General features: G+C 42.8%; 10 non-coding genes across 10 annotated transcripts; all 10 read left to right on the plus strand.

Moving 5' to 3' along the window:
• Nucleotides 1–906: 906 nt before the first annotated feature.
• trnas-gcu (transfer RNA serine (anticodon GCU)) lies at nt 907–988 on the plus strand. Its single transcript has one exon. It is a non-coding gene; the product is annotated as a tRNA-Ser (tRNA).
• A 1,425-nt stretch (nt 989–2,413) lies between these two features.
• trnas-gcu (transfer RNA serine (anticodon GCU)) lies at nt 2,414–2,495 on the plus strand. The gene has a single exon. It is a non-coding gene; the product is annotated as a tRNA-Ser (tRNA).
• Nucleotides 2,496–3,908: 1,413 nt separating this feature from the next.
• On the plus strand, nt 3,909–3,990 carry trnas-gcu (transfer RNA serine (anticodon GCU)). Its single transcript has one exon. It is a non-coding gene; the product is annotated as a tRNA-Ser (tRNA).
• A 1,425-nt stretch (nt 3,991–5,415) lies between these two features.
• Nucleotides 5,416–5,497, plus strand: trnas-gcu (transfer RNA serine (anticodon GCU)). The gene has a single exon. It is a non-coding gene; the product is annotated as a tRNA-Ser (tRNA).
• Nucleotides 5,498–6,910: 1,413 nt separating this feature from the next.
• On the plus strand, nt 6,911–6,992 carry trnas-gcu (transfer RNA serine (anticodon GCU)). Its single transcript has one exon. It is a non-coding gene; the product is annotated as a tRNA-Ser (tRNA).
• A 1,425-nt stretch (nt 6,993–8,417) lies between these two features.
• On the plus strand, nt 8,418–8,499 carry trnas-gcu (transfer RNA serine (anticodon GCU)). The gene has a single exon. It is a non-coding gene; the product is annotated as a tRNA-Ser (tRNA).
• A 1,413-nt stretch (nt 8,500–9,912) lies between these two features.
• Nucleotides 9,913–9,994, plus strand: trnas-gcu (transfer RNA serine (anticodon GCU)). Its single transcript has one exon. It is a non-coding gene; the product is annotated as a tRNA-Ser (tRNA).
• A 1,413-nt stretch (nt 9,995–11,407) lies between these two features.
• trnas-gcu (transfer RNA serine (anticodon GCU)) lies at nt 11,408–11,489 on the plus strand. Its single transcript has one exon. It is a non-coding gene; the product is annotated as a tRNA-Ser (tRNA).
• Nucleotides 11,490–12,914: 1,425 nt separating this feature from the next.
• Nucleotides 12,915–12,996, plus strand: trnas-gcu (transfer RNA serine (anticodon GCU)). Its single transcript has one exon. It is a non-coding gene; the product is annotated as a tRNA-Ser (tRNA).
• A 1,413-nt stretch (nt 12,997–14,409) lies between these two features.
• Nucleotides 14,410–14,491, plus strand: trnas-gcu (transfer RNA serine (anticodon GCU)). The gene has a single exon. It is a non-coding gene; the product is annotated as a tRNA-Ser (tRNA).
• Nucleotides 14,492–15,111: the final 620 nt, after the last annotated feature.

Raw genomic sequence — 15,111 nt, forward strand, 5'->3', positions numbered from 1 at the left:
AATTCCCCAGCTGTAAATCACTTACTTGTCCAGTGTCCCCTGAGGGCCTGTGATGAGAGACTTCATTCATTTGTCTAGGCAATGTGATCCAGTCTAGGACAGAACAACATACATGCTGAACAGGTTGCCAGGATTTGCCACAGAAGCCATTCTTACACAGGGGGATTAGCTCAAATGGTAGAGCGCTCGCTTTGCATGTGAGAGGTAGTGGGATCGATGCCCACATTCTCCACTATTGAACCCTTTGTGAGTGACATCCATTGTCTTCTACCTCAAGATGAAACTTTTCGGTATCAAACCTTTGTGCATAGGCTTGCTTTGGTTTCTTGAAAACCTGTCACTTCTCTTTCCAGATCCTCTTTAAGTTTTAACTTAGTAGTGGGAGGCTACAGGTATTTCCACTCTCTGGCCCTTTGCATATCTTGCCATTTCTTGTAACCCTAATGACTCACACCATAGCGAAATGCTATACACACCTTGATTCAAGGAGCTCCACACAATACCATTTGGTGGGGGGTTAAACGACCTGCAAGTTTTACACACCAACTCTGAGTATAGGTGAAGATCCTAGAGAGATTTAAAACCTGAAACCTCCCACAACTCTTTTAGAACTAAAGAAGCCTCTTGAACGACCAGTGTTACATCTTCAAGAAACACAAGCAAGGCCAGTTGCCTATGTACGCAGGTACAATACCAGAAAACATAAGTTAGAGTCCTGTAGTCCCCTAAATTGTTCTCCAGTAAAGAAATGATCACCAACTGTGGTCTGCACGCATGGGTTAGAATCCTGTTTTTTCAGCAATAGTTTTCTTCTTCTTGTGTCCACAGCCACTTGTCACCATTGTAACAAGTCTCTTAAGAACAGGAAAAGTTTGAATTTCAGGAGATAAATTTACCTCCGAATAGGACGAGGTGGCCGAGTGGTCAAGGCGATGGACTGCTAATCCATTGTGCTCTGCACGCGTGGGTTCGAATCCCATCCTCGTCGCAGTGAAGTTTACAAGACACAAATTTCTACTCTAATTGACTGAATCGGCTTACTCTGCTGCTTCAGATCATTATCTCAAATGCTGTATTCTCGTCACGTGTACTGACAAAAACGCTGACCAGGACCATCAACCAGGTGCTCTGAATATCTTACCAACTTGAAATGACAGATTAGAAACATATTATTGGGGAAAATATGAGCTTTTAGTTAGTGTCTAAGAACGGTGATACTCCCCCATGTGCTCTCAAATAAAATGTCCTTCCTACTTGGCGGTGGCTCTTTAACTCTGTGAACCATGCTGGAAGGATGGAACAGCATTTCTGTATAATATCAGTCCATGGCATAAAAACAAGGAAATCCATCTTGTTTTAGAAGGGGACTTTATCAAACTGAATTAAAAGACTTTCCCAACCAGACTAAAATCAAGATATAACAAATTTCCTGGAGAATGTGGGCATCGATCCCACTACTTCTCGCATGCTAAGCGAGCGCTCTACCATTTGAGCTAATTCCCCATCTGTAGATATCTCTGTAAATCACTTACTTGTCCAGTGTCCCCTGAGGGCCTGTGATGAGAGACTTCATTCATTTGTCTAGGCAATGTGATCCAGTCTAGGACAGAACAACATACATGCTGAACAGGTTGCCAGGATTTGCCACAGAAGCCATTCTTACACTGGGGAATTAGCTCAAATGGTAGAGCGCTCGCTTTGCATGTGAGAGGTAGTGGGATCGATGCCCACATTCTCCACTATTGAACCCTTTGTGAGTGACATCCATTGTCTTCTACCTCAAGATGAAACTTTTCGGTATCAAACCTATGTGCATAGGCTTGCTTTGGTTTCTTGAAAACCTGTCACTTCTCTTTCCAGATCCTCTTTAAGTTTTAACTTAGTAGTGGGAGGCTACAGGTATTTCAACTCTCTGGCCCATTGCATATCTTGCCATTTCTTGTAACCCTAATGACTCGCACTATAGCGAAATGCTATACACACCTTGATTCAAGGAGCTCCACACAATACCATTTGGTGGGGGGTTAAACGACCTGCAAGTTTTACACACCAACTCTGAGTATAGGTGAAGATCCTAGAGAGATTTAAAACCTGAAACCTCCCACAACTCTTTTAGAACTAAAGAAGCCTCTTGAACGACCAGTGTTACATCTTCAAGAAACACAAGCAAGGCCAGTTGCCTATGTACGCAGGTACAATACCAGAAAACATAAGTTAGAGTCCTGTAGTCCCCTAAATTGTTCTCCAGTAAAGAAATGATCACCAACTGTGGTCTGCACGCATGGGTTAGAATCCTGTTTTTTCAGCAATAGTTTTCTTCTTCTTGTGTCCACAGCCACTTGTCACCATTGTAACAAGTCTCTTAAGAACAGGAAAAGTTTGAATTTCAGGAGATAAATTTACCTCCCAATAGGACGAGGTGGCCGAGTGGTCAAGGCGATGGACTGCTAATCCATTGTGCTCTGCACGCGTGGGTTCGAATCCCATCCTCGTCGCAGTGAAGTTTACAAGACACAAATTTCTACTCTAATTGACTGAATCAGCTTACTCTGCTGCTTCAGATCATTATCTCAAATGCTGTATTCTCGTCACAGGTACTGACAAAAACGCTGACCAGGACCATCAACCAGGTGCTCTGAATATCTTACCAACTTGAAATGACAGATTAGAAACATATTATTGGGGAAGATATGAGCATTTAGTTAGTGTCTAAGAACGGTGATACTCCCCCATGTGCTCTCAAGAAAAATGTCCTTCCTACTTGGCGGTGGCTCTTTAACTCTGTGAACCATGCTGGAAGGATGGAACAGCATTTCTGTATAATATCAGTCCATGGCATAAAAACAAGGAAATCCATCTTGTTTTAGAAGGGGACTTTATCAAACTGAATTAAAAGACTTTCCCAACCAGACTAAAATCAAGATATAACAAATTTCCTGGAGAATGTGGGCATCGATCCCACTACTTCTCGCATGCTAAGCGAGCGCTCTACCATTTGAGCTAATTCCCCAGCTGTAAATCACTTACTTGTCCAGTGTCCCCTGAGGGCCTGTGATGAGAGACTTCATTCATTTGTCTAGGCAATGTGATCCAGTCTAGGACAGAACAACATACATGCTGAACAGGTTGCCAGGATTTGCCACAGAAGCCATTCTTACACAGGGGGATTAGCTCAAATGGTAGAGCGCTCGCTTTGCATGTGAGAGGTAGTGGGATCGATGCCCACATTCTCCACTATTGAACCCTTTGTGAGTGACATCCATTGTCTTCTACCTCAAGATGAAACTTTTCGGTATCAAACCTTTGTGCATAGGCTTGCTTTGGTTTCTTGAAAACCTGTCACTTCTCTTTCCAGATCCTCTTTAAGTTTTAACTTAGTAGTGGGAGGCTACAGGTATTTCCACTCTCTGGCCCTTTGCATATCTTGCCATTTCTTGTAACCCTAATGACTCACACCATAGCGAAATGCTATACACACCTTGATTCAAGGAGCTCCACACAATACCATTTGGTGGGGGGTTAAACGACCTGCAAGTTTTACACACCAACTCTGAGTATAGGTGAAGATCCTAGAGAGATTTAAAACCTGAAACCTCCCACAACTCTTTTAGAACTAAAGAAGCCTCTTGAACGACCAGTGTTACATCTTCAAGAAACACAAGCAAGGCCAGTTGCCTATGTACGCAGGTACAATACCAGAAAACATAAGTTAGAGTCCTGTAGTCCCCTAAATTCTTCTCCAGTAAAGAAATGATCACCAACTGTGGTCTGCACGCATGGGTTAGAATCCTGTTTTTTCAGCAATAGTTTTCTTCTTCTTGTGTCCACAGCCACTTGTCACCATTGTAACAAGTCTCTTAAGAACAGGAAAAGTTTGAATTTCAGGAGATAAATTTACCTCCCAATAGGACGAGGTGGCCGAGTGGTCAAGGCGATGGACTGCTAATCCATTGTGCTCTGCACGCGTGGGTTCGAATCCCATCCTCGTCGCAGTGAAGTTTACAAGACACAAATTTCTACTCTAATTGACTGAATCAGCTTACTCTGCTGCTTCAGATCATTATCTCAAATGCTGTATTCTCGTCACGTGTACTGACAAAAACGCTGACCAGGACCATCAACCAGGTGCTCTGAATATCTTACCAACTTGAAATGACAGATTAGAAACATATTATTGGGGAAAATATGAGCATTTAGTTAGTGTCTAAGAACGGTGATACTCCCCCATGTGCTCTCAAGAAAAATGTCCTTCCTACTTGGCGGTGGCTCTTCAACTCTGTGAACCATGCTGGAAGGATGGAACAGCATTTCTGTATAATATCAGTCCATGGCATAAAAACAAGGAAATCCATCTTGTTTTAGAAGGGGACTTTATCAAACTGAATTAAAAGACTTTCCCAACCAGACTAAAATCAAGATATAACAAATTTCCTGGAGAATGTGGGCATCGATCCCACTACTTCTCGCATGCTAAGCGAGCGCTCTACCATTTGAGCTAATTCCCGATCTGTAGATATCTCTGTAAATCACTTACTTGTCCAGTGTCCCCTGAGGGCCTGTGATGAGAGACTTCATTCATTTGTCTAGGCAATGTGATCCAGTCTAGGACAGAACAACATACATGCTGAACAGGTTGCCAGGATTTGCCACAGAAGCCTTTCTTACACAGGGGGATTAGCTCAAATGGTAGAGCGCTCGCTTTGCATGTGAGAGGTAGTGGGATCGATGCCCACATTCTCCACTATTGAACCCTTTGTGAGTGACATCCATTGTCTTCTACCTCAAGATGAAACTTTTCGGTATCAAACCTATGTGCATAGGCTTGCTTTGGTTTCTTGAAAACCTGTCACTTCTCTTTCCAGATCCTCGTTAAGTTTTAACTTAGTAGTGGGAGGCTACAGGTATTTCAACTCTCTGGCCCATTGCATATCTTGCCATTTCTTGTAACCCTAATGACTCGCACTATAGCGAAATGCTATACACACCTTGATTCAAGGAGCTCCACACAATACCATTTGGTGGGGGGTTAAACGACCTGCAAGTTTTACACACCAACTCTGAGTATAGGTGAAGATCCTAGAGAGATTTAAAACCTGAAACCTCCCACAACTCTTTTAGAACTAAAGAAGCCTCTTGAACGACCAGTGTTACATCTTCAAGAAACACAAGCAAGGCCAGTTGCCTATGTACGCAGGTACAATACCAGAAAACATAAGTTAGAGTCCTGTAGTCCCCTAAATTGTTCTCCAGTAAAGAAATGATCACCAACTGTGGTCTGCACGCATGGGTTAGAATCCTGTTTTTTCAGCAATAGTTTTCTTCTTCTTGTGTCCACAGCCACTTGTCACCATTGTAACAAGTCTCTTAAGAACAGGAAAAGTTTGAATTTCAGGAGATAAATTTACCTCCCAATAGGACGAGGTGGCCGAGTGGTCAAGGCGATGGACTGCTAATCCATTGTGCTCTGCACGCGTGGGTTCGAATCCCATCCTCGTCGCAGTGAAGTTTACAAGACACAAATTTCTACTCTAATTGACTGAATCAGCTTACTCTGCTGCTTCAGATCATTATCTCAAATGCTGTATTCTCGTCACGTGTACTGACAAAAACGCTGACCAGGACCATCAACCAGGTGCTCTGAATATCTTACCAACTTGAAATGACAGATTAGAAACATATTATTGGGGAAAATATGAGCATTTAGTTAGTGTCTAAGAACGGTGATACTCCCCCATGTGCTCTCAAGAAAAATGTCCTTCCTACTTGGCGGTGGCTCTTTAACTCTGTGAACCATGCTGGAAGGATGGAACAGCATTTCTGTATAATATCAGTCCATGGCATAAAAACAAGGAAATCCATCTTGTTTTAGAAGGGGACTTTATCAAACTGAATTAAAAGACTTTCCCAACCAGACTAAAATCAAGATATAACAAATTTCCTGGAGAATGTGGGCATCGATCCCACTACTTCTCGCATGCTAAGCGAGCGCTCTACCATTTGAGCTAATTCCCCAGCTGTAAATCACTTACTTGTCCAGTGTCCCCTGAGGGCCTGTGATGAGAGACTTCATTCATTTGTCTAGGCAATGTGATCCAGTCTAGGACAGAACAACATACATGCTGAACAGGTTGCCAGGATTTGCCACAGAAGCCATTCTTACACAGGGGGATTAGCTCAAATGGTAGAGCGCTCGCTTTGCATGTGAGAGGTAGTGGGATCGATGCCCACATTCTCCACTATTGAACCCTTTGTGAGTGACATCCATTGTCTTCTACCTCAAGATGAAACTTTTCGGTATCAAACCTTTGTGCATAGGCTTGCTTTGGTTTCTTGAAAACCTGTCACTTCTCTTTCCAGATCCTCTTTAAGTTTTAACTTAGTAGTGGGAGGCTACAGGTATTTCCACTCTCTGCCCCTTTGCATATCTTGCCATTTCTTGTAACCCTAATGACTCACACCATAGCGAAATGCTATACACACCTTGATTCAAGGAGCTCCACACAATACCATTTGGTGGGGGGTTAAACGACCTGCAAGTTTTACACACCAACTCTGAGTATAGGTGAAGATCCTAGAGAGATTTAAAACCTGAAACCTCCCACAACTCTTTTAGAACTAAAGAAGCCTCTTGAACGACCAGTGTTACATCTTCAAGAAACACAAGCAAGGCCAGTTGCCTATGTACGCAGGTACAATACCAGAAAACATAAGTTAGAGTCCTGTAGTCCCCTAAATTGTTCTCCAGTAAAGAAATGATCACCAACTGTGGTCTGCACGCATGGGTTAGAATCCTGTTTTTTCAGCAATAGTTTTCTTCTTCTTGTGTCCACAGCCACTTGTCACCATTGTAACAAGTCTCTTAAGAACAGGAAAAGTTTGAATTTCAGGAGATAAATTTACCTCCGAATAGGACGAGGTGGCCGAGTGGTCAAGGCGATGGACTGCTAATCCATTGTGCTCTGCACGCGTGGGTTCGAATCCCATCCTCGTCGCAGTGAAGTTTACAAGACACAAATTTCTACTCTAATTGACTGAATCGGCTTACTCTGCTGCTTCAGATCATTATCTCAAATGCTGTATTCTCGTCACGTGTACTGACAAAAACGCTGACCAGGACCATCAACCAGGTGCTCTGAATATCTTACCAACTTGAAATGACAGATTAGAAACATATTATTGGGGAAAATATGAGCTTTTAGTTAGTGTCTAAGAACGGTGATACTCCCCCATGTGCTCTCAAATAAAATGTCCTTCCTACTTGGCGGTGGCTCTTTAACTCTGTGAACCATGCTGGAAGGATGGAACAGCATTTCTGTATAATATCAGTCCATGGCATAAAAACAAGGAAATCCATCTTGTTTTAGAAGGGGACTTTATCAAACTGAATTAAAAGACTTTCCCAACCAGACTAAAATCAAGATATAACAAATTTCCTGGAGAATGTGGGCATCGATCCCACTACTTCTCGCATGCTAAGCGAGCGCTCTACCATTTGAGCTAATTCCCCATCTGTAGATATCTCTGTAAATCACTTACTTGTCCAGTGTCCCCTGAGGGCCTGTGATGAGAGACTTCATTCATTTGTCTAGGCAATGTGATCCAGTCTAGGACAGAACAACATACATGCTGAACAGGTTGCCAGGATTTGCCACAGAAGCCATTCTTACACTGGGGAATTAGCTCAAATGGTAGAGCGCTCGCTTTGCATGTGAGAGGTAGTGGGATCGATGCCCACATTCTCCACTATTGAACCCTTTGTGAGTGACATCCATTGTCTTCTACCTCAAGATGAAACTTTTCGGTATCAAACCTATGTGCATAGGCTTGCTTTGGTTTCTTGAAAACCTGTCACTTCTCTTTCCAGATCCTCTTTAAGTTTTAACTTAGTAGTGGGAGGCTACAGGTATTTCAACTCTCTGGCCCATTGCATATCTTGCCATTTCTTGTAACCCTAATGACTCGCACTATAGCGAAATGCTATACACACCTTGATTCAAGGAGCTCCACACAATACCATTTGGTGGGGGGTTAAACGACCTGCAAGTTTTACACACCAACTCTGAGTATAGGTGAAGATCCTAGAGAGATTTAAAACCTGAAACCTCCCACAACTCTTTTAGAACTAAAGAAGCCTCTTGAACGACCAGTGTTACATCTTCAAGAAACACAAGCAAGGCCAGTTGCCTATGTACGCAGGTACAATACCAGAAAACATAAGTTAGAGTCCTGTAGTCCCCTAAATTGTTCTCCAGTAAAGAAATGATCACCAACTGTGGTCTGCACGCATGGGTTAGAATCCTGTTTTTTCAGCAATAGTTTTCTTCTTCTTGTGTCCACAGCCACTTGTCACCATTGTAACAAGTCTCTTAAGAACAGGAAAAGTTTGAATTTCAGGAGATAAATTTACCTCCCAATAGGACGAGGTGGCCGAGTGGTCAAGGCGATGGACTGCTAATCCATTGTGCTCTGCACGCGTGGGTTCGAATCCCATCCTCGTCGCAGTGAAGTTTACAAGACACAAATTTCTACTCTAATTGACTGAATCAGCTTACTCTGCTGCTTCAGATCATTATCTCAAATGCTGTATTCTCGTCACGTGTACTGACAAAAACGCTGACCAGGACCATCAACCAGGTGCTCTGAATATCTTACCAACTTGAAATGACAGATTAGAAACATATTATTGGGGAAAATATGAGCATTTAGTTAGTGTCTAAGAACGGTGATACTCCCCCATGTGCTCTCAAGAAAAATGTCCTTCCTACTTGGCGGTGGCTCTTTAACTCTGTGAACCATGCTGGAAGGATGGAACAGCATTTCTGTATAATATCAGTCCATGGCATAAAAACAAGGAAATCCATCTTGTTTTAGAAGGGGACTTTATCAAACTGAATTAAAAGACTTTCCCAACCAGACTAAAATCAAGATATAACAAATTTCCTGGAGAATGTGGGCATCGATCCCACTACTTCTCGCATGCTAAGCGAGCGCTCTACCATTTGAGCTAATTCCCCAGCTGTAAATCACTTACTTGTCCAGTGTCCCCTGAGGGCCTGTGATGAGAGACTTCATTCATTTGTCTAGGCAATGTGATCCAGTCTAGGACAGAACAACATACATGCTGAACAGGTTGCCAGGATTTGCCACAGAAGCCATTCTTACACAGGGGGATTAGCTCAAATGGTAGAGCGCTCGCTTTGCATGTGAGAGGTAGTGGGATCGATGCCCACATTCTCCACTATTGAACCCTTTGTGAGTGACATCCATTGTCTTCTACCTCAAGATGAAACTTTTCGGTATCAAACCTTTGTGCATAGGCTTGCTTTGGTTTCTTGAAAACCTGTCACTTCTCTTTCCAGATCCTCTTTAAGTTTTAACTTAGTAGTGGGAGGCTACAGGTATTTCCACTCTCTGGCCCTTTGCATATCTTGCCATTTCTTGTAACCCTAATGACTCACACCATAGCGAAATGCTATACACACCTTGATTCAAGGAGCTCCACACAATACCATTTGGTGGGGGGTTAAACGACCTGCAAGTTTTACACACCAACTCTGAGTATAGGTGAAGATCCTAGAGAGATTTAAAACCTGAAACCTCCCACAACTCTTTTAGAACTAAAGAAGCCTCTTGAACGACCAGTGTTACATCTTCAAGAAACACAAGCAAGGCCAGTTGCCTATGTACGCAGGTACAATACCAGAAAACATAAGTTAGAGTCCTGTAGTCCCCTAAATTGTTCTCCAGTAAAGAAATGATCACCAACTGTGGTCTGCACGCATGGGTTAGAATCCTGTTTTTTCAGCAATAGTTTTCTTCTTCTTGTGTCCACAGCCACTTGTCACCATTGTAACAAGTCTCTTAAGAACAGGAAAAGTTTGAATTTCAGGAGATAAATTTACCTCCCAATAGGACGAGGTGGCCGAGTGGTCAAGGCGATGGACTGCTAATCCATTGTGCTCTGCACGCGTGGGTTCGAATCCCATCCTCGTCGCAGTGAAGTTTACAAGACACAAATTTCTACTCTAATTGACTGAATCAGCTTACTCTGCTGCTTCAGATCATTATCTCAAATGCTGTATTCTCGTCACGTGTACTGACAAAAACGCTGACCAGGACCATCAACCAGGTGCTCTGAATATCTTACCAACTTGAAATGACAGATTAGAAACATATTATTGGGGAAAATATGAGCATTTAGTTAGTGTCTAAGAACGGTGATACTCCCCCATGTGCTCTCAAGAAAAATGTCCTTCCTACTTGGCGGTGGCTCTTTAACTCTGTGAACCATGCTGGAAGGATGGAACAGCATTTCTGTATAATATCAGTCCATGGCATAAAAACAAGGAAATCCATCTTGTTTTAGAAGGGGACTTTATCAAACTGAATTAAAAGACTTTCCCAACCAGACTAAAATCAAGATATAACAAATTTCCTGGAGAATGTGGGCATCGATCCCACTACTTCTCGCATGCTAAGCGAGCGCTCTACCATTTGAGCTAATTCCCCAGCTGTAAATCACTTACTTGTCCAGTGTCCCCTGAGGGCCTGTGATGAGAGACTTCATTCATTTGTCTAGGCAATGTGATCCAGTCTAGGACAGAACAACATACATGCTGAACAGGTTGCCAGGATTTGCCACAGAAGCCATTCTTACACAGGGGGATTAGCTCAAATGGTAGAGCGCTCGCTTTGCATGTGAGAGGTAGTGGGATCGATGCCCACATTCTCCACTATTGAACCCTTTGTGAGTGACATCCATTGTCTTCTACCTCAAGATGAAACTTTTCGGTATCAAACCTTTGTGCATAGGCTTGCTTTGGTTTCTTGAAAACCTGTCACTTCTCTTTCCAGATCCTCTTTAAGTTTTAACTTAGTAGTGGGAGGCTACAGGTATTTCCACTCTCTGGCCCTTTGCATATCTTGCCATTTCTTGTAACCCTAATGACTCACACCATAGCGAAATGCTATACACACCTTGATTCAAGGAGCTCCACACAATACCATTTGGTGGGGGGTTAAACGACCTGCAAGTTTTACACACCAACTCTGAGTATAGGTGAAGATCCTAGAGAGATTTAAAACCTGAAACCTCCCACAACTCTTTTAGAACTAAAGAAGCCTCTTGAACGACCAGTGTTACATCTTCAAGAAACACAAGCAAGGCCAGTTGCCTATGTACGCAGGTACAATACCAGAAAACATAAGTTAGAGTCCTGTAGTCCCCTAAATTGTTCTCCAGTAAAGAAATGATCACCAACTGTGGTCTGCACGCATGGGTTAGAATCCTGTTTTTTCAGCAATAGTTTTCTTCTTCTTGTGTCCACAGCCACTTGTCACCATTGTAACAAGTCTCTTAAGAACAGGAAAAGTTTGAATTTCAGGAGATAAATTTACCTCCCAATAGGACGAGGTGGCCGAGTGGTCAAGGCGATGGACTGCTAATCCATTGTGCTCTGCACGCGTGGGTTCGAATCCCATCCTCGTCGCAGTGAAGTTTACAAGACACAAATTTCTACTCTAATTGACTGAATCAGCTTACTCTGCTGCTTCAGATCATTATCTCAAATGCTGTATTCTCGTCACGTGTACTGACAAAAACGCTGACCAGGACCATCAACCAGGTGCTCTGAATATCTTACCAACTTGAAATGACAGATTAGAAACATATTATTGGGGAAAATATGAGCATTTAGTTAGTGTCTAAGAACGGTGATACTCCCCCATGTGCTCTCAAGAAAAATGTCCTTCCTACTTGGCGGTGGCTCTTCAACTCTGTGAACCATGCTGGAAGGATGGAACAGCATTTCTGTATAATATCAGTCCATGGCATAAAAACAAGGAAATCCATCTTGTTTTAGAAGGGGACTTTATCAAACTGAATTAAAAGACTTTCCCAACCAGACTAAAATCAAGATATAACAAATTTCCTGGAGAATGTGGGCATCGATCCCACTACTTCTCGCATGCTAAGCGAGCGCTCTACCATTTGAGCTAATTCCCGATCTGTAGATATCTCTGTAAATCACTTACTTGTCCAGTGTCCCCTGAGGGCCTGTGATGAGAGACTTCATTCATTTGTCTAGGCAATGTGATCCAGTCTAGGACAGAACAACATACATGCTGAACAGGTTGCCAGGATTTGCCACAGAAGCCTTTCTTACACAGGGGGATTAGCTCAAATGGTAGAGCGCTCGCTTTGCATGTGAGAGGTAGTGGGATCGATGCCCACATTCTCCACTATTGAACCCTTTGTGAGTGACATCCATTGTCTTCTACCTCAAGATGAAACTTTTCGGTATCAAACCTATGTGCATAGGCTTGCTTTGGTTTCTTGAAAACCTGTCACTTCTCTTTCCAGATCCTCTTTAAGTTTTAACTTAGTAGTGGGAGGCTACAGGTATTTCAACTCTCTGGCCCATTGCATATCTTGCCATTTCTTGTAACCCTAATGACTCGCACTATAGCGAAATGCTATACACACCTTGATTCAAGGAGCTCCACACAATACCATTTGGTGGGGGGTTAAACGACCTGCAAGTTTTACACACCAACTCTGAGTATAGGTGAAGATCCTAGAGAGATTTAAAACCTGAAACCTCCCACAACTCTTTTAGAACTAAAGAAGCCTCTTGAACGACCAGTGTTACATCTTCAAGAAACACAAGCAAGGCCAGTTGCCTATGTACGCAGGTACAATACCAGAAAACATAAGTTAGAGTCCTGTAGTCCCCTAAATTGTTCTCCAGTAAAGAAATGATCACCAACTGTGGTCTGCACGCATGGGTTAGAATCCTGTTTTTTCAGCAATAGTTTTCTTCTTCTTGTGTCCACAGCCACTTGTCACCATTGTAACAAGTCTCTTAAGAACAGGAAAAGTTTGAATTTCAGGAGATAAATTTACCTCCCAATAGGACGAGGTGGCCGAGTGGTCAAGGCGATGGACTGCTAATCCATTGTGCTCTGCACGCGTGGGTTCGAATCCCATCCTCGTCGCAGTGAAGTTTACAAGACACAAATTTCTACTCTAATTGACTGAATCAGCTTACTCTGCTGCTTCAGATCATTATCTCAAATGCTGTATTCTCGTCACGTGTACTGACAAAAACGCTGACCAGGACCATCAACCAGGTGCTCTGAATATCTTACCAACTTGAAATGACAGATTAGAAACATATTATTGGGGAAAATATGAGCATTTAGTTAGTGTCTAAGAACGGTGATACTCCCCCATGTGCTCTCAAGAAAAATGTCCTTCCTACTTGGCGGTGGCTCTTTAACTCTGTGAACCATGCTGGAAGGATGGAACAGCATTTCTGTATAATATCAGTCCATGGCATAAAAACAAGGAAATCCATCTTGTTTTAGAAGGGGACTTTATCAAACTGAATTAAAAGACTTTCCCAACCAGACTAAAATCAAGATATAACAAATTTCCTGGAGAATGTGGGCATCGATCCCACTACTTCTCGCATGCTAAGCGAGCGCTCTACCATTTGAGCTAATTCCCCAGCTGTAAATCACTTACTTGTCCAGTGTCCCCTGAGGGCCTGTGATGAGAGACTTCATTCATTTGTCTAGGCAATGTGATCCAGTCTAGGACAGAACAACATACATGCTGAACAGGTTGCCAGGATTTGCCACAGAAGCCATTCTTACACAGGGGGATTAGCTCAAATGGTAGAGCGCTCGCTTTGCATGTGAGAGGTAGTGGGATCGATGCCCACATTCTCCACTATTGAACCCTTTGTGAGTGACATCCATTGTCTTCTACCTCAAGATGAAACTTTTCGGTATCAAACCTTTGTGCATAGGCTTGCTTTGGTTTCTTGAAAACCTGTCACTTCTCTTTCCAGATCCTCTTTAAGTTTTAACTTAGTAGTGGGAGGCTACAGGTATTTCCACTCTCTGGCCCTTTGCATATCTTGCCATTTCTTGTAACCCTAATGACTCACACCATAGCGAAATGCTATACACACCTTGATTCAAGGAGCTCCACACAATACCATTTGGTGGGGGGTTAAACGACCTGCAAGTTTTACACACCAACTCTGAGTATAGGTGAAGATCCTAGAGAGATTTAAAACCTGAAACCTCCCACAACTCTTTTAGAACTAAAGAAGCCTCTTGAACGACCAGTGTTACATCTTCAAGAAACACAAGCAAGGCCAGTTGCCTATGTACGCAGGTACAATACCAGAAAACATAAGTTAGAGTCCTGTAGTCCCCTAAATTGTTCTCCAGTAAAGAAATGATCACCAACTGTGGTCTGCACGCATGGGTTAGAATCCTGTTTTTTCAGCAATAGTTTTCTTCTTCTTGTGTCCACAGCCACTTGTCACCATTGTAACAAGTCTCTTAAGAACAGGAAAAGTTTGAATTTCAGGAGATAAATTTACCTCCCAATAGGACGAGGTGGCCGAGTGGTCAAGGCGATGGACTGCTAATCCATTGTGCTCTGCACGCGTGGGTTCGAATCCCATCCTCGTCGCAGTGAAGTTTACAAGACACAAATTTCTACTCTAATTGACTGAATCAGCTTACTCTGCTGCTTCAGATCATTATCTCAAATGCTGTATTCTCGTCACGTGTACTGACAAAAACGCTGACCAGGACCATCAACCAGGTGCTCTGAATATCTTACCAACTTGAAATGACAGATTAGAAACATATTATTGGGGAAAATATGAGCATTTAGTTAGTGTCTAAGAACGGTGATACTCCCCCATGTGCTCTCAAGAAAAATGTCCTTCCTACTTGGCGGTGGCTCTTCAACTCTGTGAACCATGCTGGAAGGATGGAACAGCATTTCTGTATAATATCAGTCCATGGCATAAAAACAAGGAAATCCATCTTGTTTTAGAAGGGGACTTTATCAAACTGAATTAAAAGACTTTCCCAACCAGACTAAAATCAAGATATAACAAATTTCCTGGAGAATGTGGGCATCGATCCCACTACTTCTCGCATGCTAAGCGAGCGCTCTACCATTTGAGCTAATTCCCGATCTGTAGATATCTCTGTAAATCACTTACTTGTCCAGTGTCCCCTGAGGGCCTGTGATGAGAGACTTCATTCATTTGTCTAGGCAATGTGATCCAGTCTAGGACA

Source organism: Pleuronectes platessa, chromosome 16 (assembly GCF_947347685.1).
Source record: "Pleuronectes platessa chromosome 16, fPlePla1.1, whole genome shotgun sequence".
Taxonomy (NCBI): domain Eukaryota; kingdom Metazoa; phylum Chordata; class Actinopteri; order Pleuronectiformes; family Pleuronectidae; genus Pleuronectes; species Pleuronectes platessa.